Genomic DNA, 10,268 nt, shown 5'->3' on the forward strand with positions numbered 1-10,268 from the left:
GTGGCTTCTTTCTATAGTATCCTCCTTCCTCCTGTTATAGATAAGAGAGGAAAGGGGTTTAAAATAAAGCGATAGGTATACTTATAATCTCCTAGAGCTGCTAGGGTATATTACGCTGTAGCCCCTGCTTAAACAGTTTTAATTAGTCTCCTTATTAGAATTAACTGCTTATTATATATGTAATAGCATGCTAGATATTATAAGCGTAAAAGGAAATTACTTTAATTATATCTAATTTAATAAATAAACTTAATACTATAGGTATATAGAACTTTAAAGGGATATTTAAGGCATCTGTTATTTATAAGTATCTTTTACTATTAATTACCCTAGACTTAGCGTATTATATCTTTATAGTAAAGCCTAGGGAATACTCTAAACTAGGATATTAGCTATTACTATATATTAATAATCTAAATAACTATCTGAATTATGGCTCTAGAGTACTAGAAAGCTAAAAAGATATTAAAAATGCAATCTAAATCTAAAGGTTGTAAGGGAAGAGGTGTTTTTTCCTCCCGCTTATCTGCATCCGGCTTCTATATAACCTGATCTTAAGACACTATCCTGCAATACCTTTAGCCAAGTTTGCCTCTACTCTTAGCTTTTAAAAGAAGAACGTCTCTAAAAAAAGCAAGCTCTAGCACGCTATATTTAGATTTCTCCTTTGCTACTAGCAATACTAAAGGCCCTATTGCAGCAGGTACTGCATTCCCTAAGCTATTATTATTATTATCTGTAAGGCTAAATATATTACTATTAATCGATAAGTCCTCTAGGAATGTCAGGTTACGATAAGGGAGGCATTTAGATAAGCGGCCTTTATCTAGATCTCTAGTTAGGCAGTACTATAGTGGAAAAGACTATATATTAGGTGCGGTTTATTAGATATAAACCTTAATATCCTAAAACTAATATAAAGTCAATTTAATCTAAACTTAATAGATAATAGTATGATAGAAATAGCTGCCCTAGATGGCGATATGTTGCTAAATAACTAGTTGCTAGTATTTAGCCCCGATATGCAGATAGATTTAGCTAATAATGATAATAGGTTATGGAATATGTATTTAATACCTCTATGTAGTAATAAGTCTTATTTAGGTTAAATATTTAATCTCTATATAGTATAATTAGCCTGCTAACTATTAGCCCTAGATGATATGATAAATAGGGCAAATGATAAATGATGCGAAAATAGTGTTACCTAAAGTAAGTATCCTTTAAATAAGATATATAATGAAGAGTGAATGGACCTTATTGCTGCAGGACTGCCTATATGTAAGGAAATATATAACTGGGTTGAAGAGGAAGAGTTGGATAAAGGGGAGAAACTGGCTTGGCGTATTGTTTATATCCTTACTGCTGGTCTTATGTTATGTCTGGCGGATTAATATAGGAACTAGGATGTATTATACCTTGTAGCTTGCCGCTGCTATCTATACCTTTGTGAGATGTGGGCTGGGTCTAGTGCCAGAGTTAGTGGGTTGTCCTTTATTAAGCGAGAGGAATAGTTATGGCAGTTTGGCCTTAACTGGACTATCTGACCCCTTAATGCTTTAGTTATAGGCCTCTATTGCGACTAGCTGCCTCTAGCTAGCTGGCTTAAGGCCTAATTTGCGGGCTAGTATAAAGATAAAGAATAGTTAGATGCTAAGGTCTGCCTGCACTAAGACGACATGCTGCAGCGGAAGCTAGCGCCTGCTGTTTACGATATTAATAGCTTCTTATATATTATGAAAGACTTGCGTAGCCTAAGAGGGCTGTTAAATATATATATAATAGCCTAGCTAAGTCTCCTCCTCTCTAAATCCATTTATATCTGTATGCTAATATAGGTGGGAGATAAGATTAAGTAGGTCCTGATTTACTAGATCCTGTATACCGTGCTTGCTTACTAAAGGCTATGAACGGTCTATATATTCTTCCTGCGGCTCTATAATGAGAAGTGCTAGAAGAAGGGCCTAGTACTACTGTAAGAGGAGCAGAATCGGCTGTTCTTTAACGGCTTTATTAGGCTAAGTATTAAGAAGATTGGACTGCACTTTATGTACTACTTGCCTGGAAGCTATGACTCTATCTAGGCAGTATTATGCATTGCTAGGGAGTTGTCGGGCTTGGCGGCTGTATGCGGGGCGGCCTTTGAGGTACTATATAGCGAGAAGAACCTCCCTAGGTTATAGAGCGTTATGCAGGAGGCACTTGATTGTGCAGAGCGCGATATAGTAACTGATAGGCTCTGACCTGGCGATAGCGGGGGCCTGCGGGAGACAGAAGATGCTAGTAAGCTGTAGCAGTTTGGCGATACTATCTTTCTCTGTAGCTATAAGGATACTAAGCTGTGGTATTAATCCTCTAGCAGTAGTATAGTAAGGGTGCTAGGAGACTTCTGTGCCTAATATAGTATTATTAGCCTTAAGCAGGAGCTGGCAGTTAGCATTTGCAGTAGTAACCCTGCTTACAGTAATAATAGTATAGAACTAGCGCTGTAGGGGTAAACCTAGTTTATTGATATTGTATCTGAGCTCCTGCCTACGAGAAGTGGGCATACCCTTCTGGCTTGGCGGTGCTGCTAGCACAATACCTTGCGTTTCCTCTATGGACAGTCTGGGGAGGCTCTGCTTAGAAGTATAGCCCTGCAGGTGGAAGACGAGGCTAAGAATAATTAGGATGACGATGCTGATAGTAGCCAGGAAGATAAGGAAGGGGAAGGTGAAAATTATGGCCTTAGAGAAGATGACTAGCAAGCTTTAAGTAGAAGGGGAAGGGAGGAGGAGCAGGCTATAGGAGACGGTTAGAAGCCTTCCCGGATCCCGCGCGCTACTATAATAGAATATCCTATATATATACTGTAAGACTTTATCTCTATCACTTTAGAGCCTAGGAGAACTAGTCTTATCTTTAGGCGCAGCGTCTTATATATATAATCCTATACTGTAGAGGAGGGGAACTTTAACGTAGCCGCTATTTAGGCCTTTTTATACCCTAATATCTTCAATCTTGCGCATAGCGATGAGGCCTAGGCGGCAGTAGCCTAAACGGGTAATATTAAGGCTAGCTACTAGGATGTAGAACAGGCACTATTATAATTAATCTAGTATATGGCTAGTAACCTTAAGGACCTATTATGGGGGTATGGCTAGCGGGTAGAGCTGTATATTATAATAGCACTTGCGGCTTAGTTATGGCTAGTAGAGGAGGCCTGGTAGTAACTAATTAAGTGGGTAAACTGGCTACCTGATAAGCCAGGTGCTGTTACTGTGATACTGGATTGGAATGCCTTCTATATGCTTTAAGCTAGAGACTTTAATGTGTTTATATGACAGAATATTAATAAGTATCTGTGGCTTATAGACTATATTATGTTGTACTGGGCGCGAGACCTATTTATGCTGCAGTTAGCTGTATTGCTCTATGCTATTGTGATGCTTGCTCTCCGGTATTTTATTAACTATTAGCTGCATGTACTAGCCAGGATATTGTCTGCGCTACTTGTGGCTGCTGCGGGGGGCAAGATCGGTCTTGATATGGCTTGCTTTAGGGAGTAGCGGGGATTTTCCTTCTTCCTAAAAGATGTAGTAGACTGGCATGAGCTCTGGCTTTATGATTAGGCTACGGACCTGCTTTAGGTGCTACAGCTTATTATTAAGGCATACTAGCTAGAAAAGGCATTACTATGGCAGTCTAGATACCTTATTAACTAAGTAATTAGCCTTACTATTAGTAAGGATATTTATATGCGGGTGCAGGCTAAAGATGTACTTGGGATTCTCTTGCAGCTCCTGATTTGTAGCTATAAGAAAGTGGCGTACCTGGCTCTCTTCCTGGCAAAGGGCAGAAGGAATAGAGTGCTAGATATGGATGTATTTAAGTTTACTCTAGCTAGTGTGTGTGTTAAGTCTAGAAATATATAGGGCAGAGACTGTAATTCTTTAGGGAACTACTGTTTCTTTATTAAGTATATTTTAACCTATTTTGCGTAGGCATGGACCTTTACTGATAGTGATATTAGCTGTAGATATCTTAAAAGCTAGCATTTCTGTATAGAGGTTAAGAGGGCTATTAAGGCATTTAAGGAGCTTAGCTGTAGTTTATTTATTATAGTATAACAGTTCCTCTGTATACTATATTACTGCTTCTGCCAGCAGGTACTCTATTTCCCTAACCCTGATAAGATTAATGGCATTATATCTGTGACTGCTAAGAATAGCAGCTGTATAGTTCTCTGTATATATATTATTAAGCTATATATAACTATTCCTAATAATGCTAAGCTGATAGATACTGTTATAGCTATTATACTAAACCAGGATCTGAATACCTATCTATAACAGGATATATACCTATCTTATATTATCTATTTTATTAAATAAATCTATAGATATTTATATTTACCTCTATTTAAAGATAACTTATAAGAGCAGTAAATGCCAGATAGGAGCTAGAAGTAATAGGATAGTAGATACTATATTATAGATTATTACTAGCTTTATGTAACTAGATATAAAACTTAGTTTATATATATTATATAGTATAGGGTAGTTTGTTAGTATTTTAAAAGATAAGACTAGTATAAGCTTTTATAATAATAAACTACTAGTACTATTTAGAAAAATAGTATTATAACTCTAATATTATTATTACTTTAATATATACTTATTTAAGTAAAATAGGTAGAAAATTTATATATTTATACTAGATAGTATATATTAAAAAAAATATACTTTAATATATTTCCTTAGAGTATTTTATATTATAATAAATTCCTTTTTCTTTAAGCTGACTTAGCAATCTCTTTCTTATACTTGGATTAGATGTATTTTCTTTTAAGATAAAAGGTACAGCAATTTCCTATCCCAGCTGCATAGCAGATACAGCTCTGAATCCAATGGCTTTCCTATATAAAAAAAAAAGATACTAATAAAATAATAACCTAAATCCATTACACCCTAATAGATTCAGGTTACCTATAAGTTTTTATTAGTAAAATATATTTTAAGTAAATATATCGATTTATTATATTAAGGGAAGCTTATATATAGCTTACTAGCCTTTAAAAATCATTTTTATAGCATTATAACTAGTTTAAAGTTTAAGTTAATTAATTAATTAAAGTTAATAGACTAGGATCTAGTAAGCTATATTAGTTATTAGATATAGCTAAGGTTTAGCAGTAGCTATTAGTTATCTATAAGGTTAAGGTAAAAGTAAAGAGGCAGATAATAATTAAGGTTTTATATTATAGTAATAGTAAAGGTAAGTTTAATAGGGGTCTAAGGAGAATAAGTAAATAGTTAAAAAAATAACTAGCTATCTATATTAAATAAAAACTAAAGATATCTAGCTATAATATTACTATTTATTAAATTAACTAAATACTTATTTATAATTTATATAGTATACTATTATATATATATTATTAAGGAGGTTAAATTATATTTAAAGAAGTATTATAAAAGTATTAAAGTAGTAGTTAAAAGAGAGATTACCTAATAAATTAGGGATTTACCTAGTATAGTTAATAATAAAAAAGGGTTATTAATATAGCTAATGCTACTGCTAATAACTAACCTGATCTTATATATTTACCTGCTAGTCTTTAATAACTTAGGTTATAGTAAGGAAAGGTATTAGACTATAGTTAGTACCCTGTAAGGTATATAAGAGTATTACTATAAGAAATACAGTTAGAGTAACCTATATAAGAGAGATAGAAATTAGTAAATGTAGAGGATATAAGCCTAGCTAATCTTATAGTATACTAGTATCTAAAGCTAGCAGTTTTTTAGTAATAGGCTAGCTAGTAGTTAGTTTAAGGTTAGGTTTAGGGTGCTGGCTACCTAGATAGCTAATAAAGCTGCTATAATAGAGCAGATAGTGTATATTATAGAGTAGAAGTAAGAGCAGTTTAAGTAAAAGGATAGAGAGTATATTAAAGCTACTGATATAAAGATAGATATAAATATATAGTTAGAGTATATAAGATAGGCTAACTATTTATAGGGTTTAGATCTAGAAGCTATAAGACAGTTAACAGACCTAATTAGTAAAAAAAAGCATATTTTACAGTTAATCTAGGATAGTATTATATAGGTTATATTACAGGTATAGATTATAGCTATACCTAATATAGTTAGCAGCCAGGTATTATTTAAAGTATAATAAAAAGAGGTAAATAAAAAGCTATAGTAGCTATTTAATAACTAAATTAAAGAAGATATATAGGTATAATATATAGTAGTTTAAGTTAAGTTAATATATTATATATACTATACTAAGACTATAAAGGATAATAAAAGGCCTAGGTTTTAATTAATAAAATAATAGGGGGATATAATAGATAAGTTAATAGAGTTAATAAAGGAGTATATTAAAGACCTTAAAGCTAATCTATTAAATAAGGAGTGTGTAAATAAGTTAATGCTGCAGGTTATTATAGTATTATTAGATTATAGGTTAATAGTAAGTAAATATTATAGTAGTATTATTAGTAAGTTAGCTATACTAGGTATTTATAAAAATAGTAGATAGATAGATATAATGGATTATATGCTTATATATTTAGCTATAATTAAAGTAGCGTAGGCTATAGTTATATATTAGTTATATTAGGAGAGGAAGGAAAAGGTAGCCTGATTATAGTAGGAGAAGGGTTTAAGTAAGGAAGAGACTAAGGAAAAGGTAACTAGTATATTCTAGATTATATATAAGAAAGTATAGAGGTTTATAACAGTAATATTAAAGGAGATATATACTAAGCTAATGCTAATAGATTAGATATATAAGGTATATATATATAGTATATATATTTAGTTTAATATACTAGTAGGCAGAACTGTAGATTAGGATAGTAACTATATTATATATAGAAAGATACAGTTCTAGATAGCTATATTAACTGAAATATTATATATATTAATAAAAGAGGTAAGGGAGTATTTAGTAATATTAATAATAGTGGAAGATATAGACTAGTTACTGTAAATCTTATAGAAGGAGGTAGAGGATAATTATAATAAGGACTGGATAGGGTATTTATTTTTAATTAATAAATAGAACTGTAAGTAAGTAAAGAGAGATAAGAATTAGGTAATAAACTAGATTACTGATATATAACTAGATAGGCAGGGCTAGGTATAATATAAGGTATAAATTAATAATAGCAGAAAGGATAGAAAGCTATTCTAGGCCTAGGCAGTATAGTTATATAGCTAGATATTTAATAGGTTTATAGAATAAATATTTATATTAATATATATAATAAGCTAGCTAGTATAGATACTTAAGATATTAGGTATCTGGCACTAAAATACTATAAATAGAGGGGTCAGGAATATATTAGCGTATAATAGTATAATATATATAGTTACGTTATATTATAAGGGATTCTGGTTAATAGGTTAGGCTAAGGTAATTTACTAGTATTTACTGTATATTATAAGAGAGTTATTAATATAGTATTTATAGTTAGTTTTACTATTTTAGTAGTAGGTTTAGGGTATTATTAAAGATGCCAGTATCTGCAGCCTGTTTATATAGCTAGATAAAGTAGTATGCAAGGTAGAAGGCAGTATTATAGAAGAAAGGGAGGTAAGATAAGTAGTATTAAAGAGGTATAGTTAGAATAGCAGCAGTATATATAAAGAAGATAATAATAATAGTAGAAGTAGTATAAAAAACCTATATAACCCTAATAACCCTATAAATACTAATAATATTAAGTTCTAGAGCTAGATACAGGAGCGGAAGTAAATATTAGACCAGGTCTATTAAATTATCTAACAGTATAGCAGGCGATTATTAGGTATAATATTAGGTATTAGTTTATAGAAGTAGATTGTAATTACTATAGCTTATTAGTATTTAAATAGTATATTTAAAGAATTAATATTAAATAGGGAGGATAAAAATAATAATTTAGATAATAACCTAGTAGATTTATAAGCTAGGTATAGAATATATATAGTAAGTATAGTATATATATATAAGTTATAGTAGGGATTATTTAGTATAGTATTAATATAGGATAAGTTCTAAGCTATTAGTAAGCAATAGTACTATTTATTTAAGTTCTAGGATAGCAAGGAGAGTAAGGCATTGGCTATAACCTAGTAAAAACGAGCTCTATATAACACAGAGTATAAGTATAATTAGATATAGCAGTTTAGATAATTATAGTAGGTTAATATTACCAGTCAGTTACAGTAAATAATAGGGCCATTAGCGGCATTCTATAGTTAGTAAAAGACAGTAATCTAGGCAATTATATAAGGCAAGAGTCTAATTATCTAGATTGTAGGTATAAGTAAAGGCAAAAGTATATTATTTTTATTACTAGTATATTATACTAATAATAATAGTAAGATAATAATTATAATTATACTATTAATTTTATTATAAGATAATTTATATAGTTATTATAATAAGAGTAAAATTAAAATATATAGTTAAAAGAGCTATAAAGGATACTAGATTGCCTTAATTATATTTATAATACTTAAGTTAGTAATAATAAAAGAGTTTAGTGATTTTATAAACTGATTATAAGTATAGTATATATTAGACTAAGTTATAGTAAATAAGTACTATATAATATTAAATAGCACTGCCTGATTTTAACTGCAGATAATAGAGTTAAGTTAGGTTTTAAATAAATAGGGTATATAAAAGGTTTTTTTAATAGCTATATTACTGCTTAGTAAGGTAAAGAGGTTTTATAAAGTTATTAAGTTACTAGTAAGCTGTATAAAGATATTCTAATTGCTAATATTATAGCTAAATATTTAGTATAGGGTAGTTAAAGTATAGGTAATACTACTATAGCTAAAACGACATTAATAGTAAGGGGGAAGGGAGTATAAAAATTAGGAAGTTAAGTTAGAAAAGGATATAGAAGATAGGTAGGTTATTAAGACAGTATAAGATTAGTTATATTAATATAGTAATAGCTAAGTTATTGTATATATAAGCATAATTGAATAGGTTAAGTAATTAGGGGAAAAGTTAAAGTGTAATATATATTATTTAAAAGTAATTATAGCAGTTAGTAAAAAGTAATAATTATAAATATAGATTAAAGGTAGGCATTTAATTATAGTAATAAATATATTAGGGTTAGGTATAGATATACTAGATATTTAGTTAGTTATATATGCTAGTATATTAAGTTAATTATAGGATTATATATAAGAGAGTAGATAGGCAGGAAAAGATAGTAAACTAAGTAAAGTAATTATTATAATATACTGGCTAAAGGGAAGAGAATAAGAGGATAAGGCTAATAAAAAGAAGGTTAAGCAAGCATAGGTAATAATAAGTAGCAGTTAGCTACTAAAAGAGGCAGCAGTAAAGAGGTTTATTAGTAGAAAGTAGTATTACTATATAGTATTAAATTAGATAATAGATAGTTAATTAAATCATGTAGGTTATAATAATAAGGTAGAAAAGATATATAATATATACTAGTAATAGAGAGATTAGTTAATATTTAAAGTAGATATATTATAAGTTAAGAATAAGGATATAGATAGTAGGAAAGGCATAGAAATAGCAGATTAATATAAAAGATAGGTAATAAAAAGAGAGATCTAGGTATAATTTAAGCAGGCTAGGTAAAGTATATAATATAAGTAATTTAAAGTAAGGTAAAATAAGATATATATCTATTAGGAAGTGGAGATATTTAAGTAAAAGTTAGGATATATAGTTAGCCAGTATATAGGTTATTTTATAATAATAAGTATTATAGAGGAAGATTAATTATATAAAAGAGATAAGTACTTAGGAATTATTTACAGACAATTCTAGGAATTATTTATAGACAATTCTAATAAAATCGCCTATATAAATTTAATTTTACAGGCCAGATATTGCTATAATATCACTTACTACTAGGCTAAGTTATTAATTAGTTAAAAATTCTACTTAGGGTTAGTTAAGGTTAGTATTATATTTAAGGTTTATAGCAGTCTAGCAAAAGGGGCTTTATAATATAGAATTATTTAAAATTATAATAATATTTACTACTTTATTCTATTTTATTACTATATATTCGCTACTTTATTCTTCTTTATTACTATAATTAACTAACTACTATTAAAAAGTAATAGATAAGTATATTAAGGTTAATAATAAGCACTATATACTTATTTACTAAAAATATAAGATAGTATTATAGCTAGATATATTTATAAAGCACTTTTAATAGATATATAAACTAACTAGCAGTATACTTTAAAATATTATTAATTATTATATTAGCAGAAATA

Source organism: Fusarium musae, chromosome 12, assembly GCF_019915245.1.
Source record: "Fusarium musae strain F31 chromosome 12, whole genome shotgun sequence".
In the NCBI taxonomy this organism is placed as follows: domain Eukaryota; kingdom Fungi; phylum Ascomycota; class Sordariomycetes; order Hypocreales; family Nectriaceae; genus Fusarium; species Fusarium musae.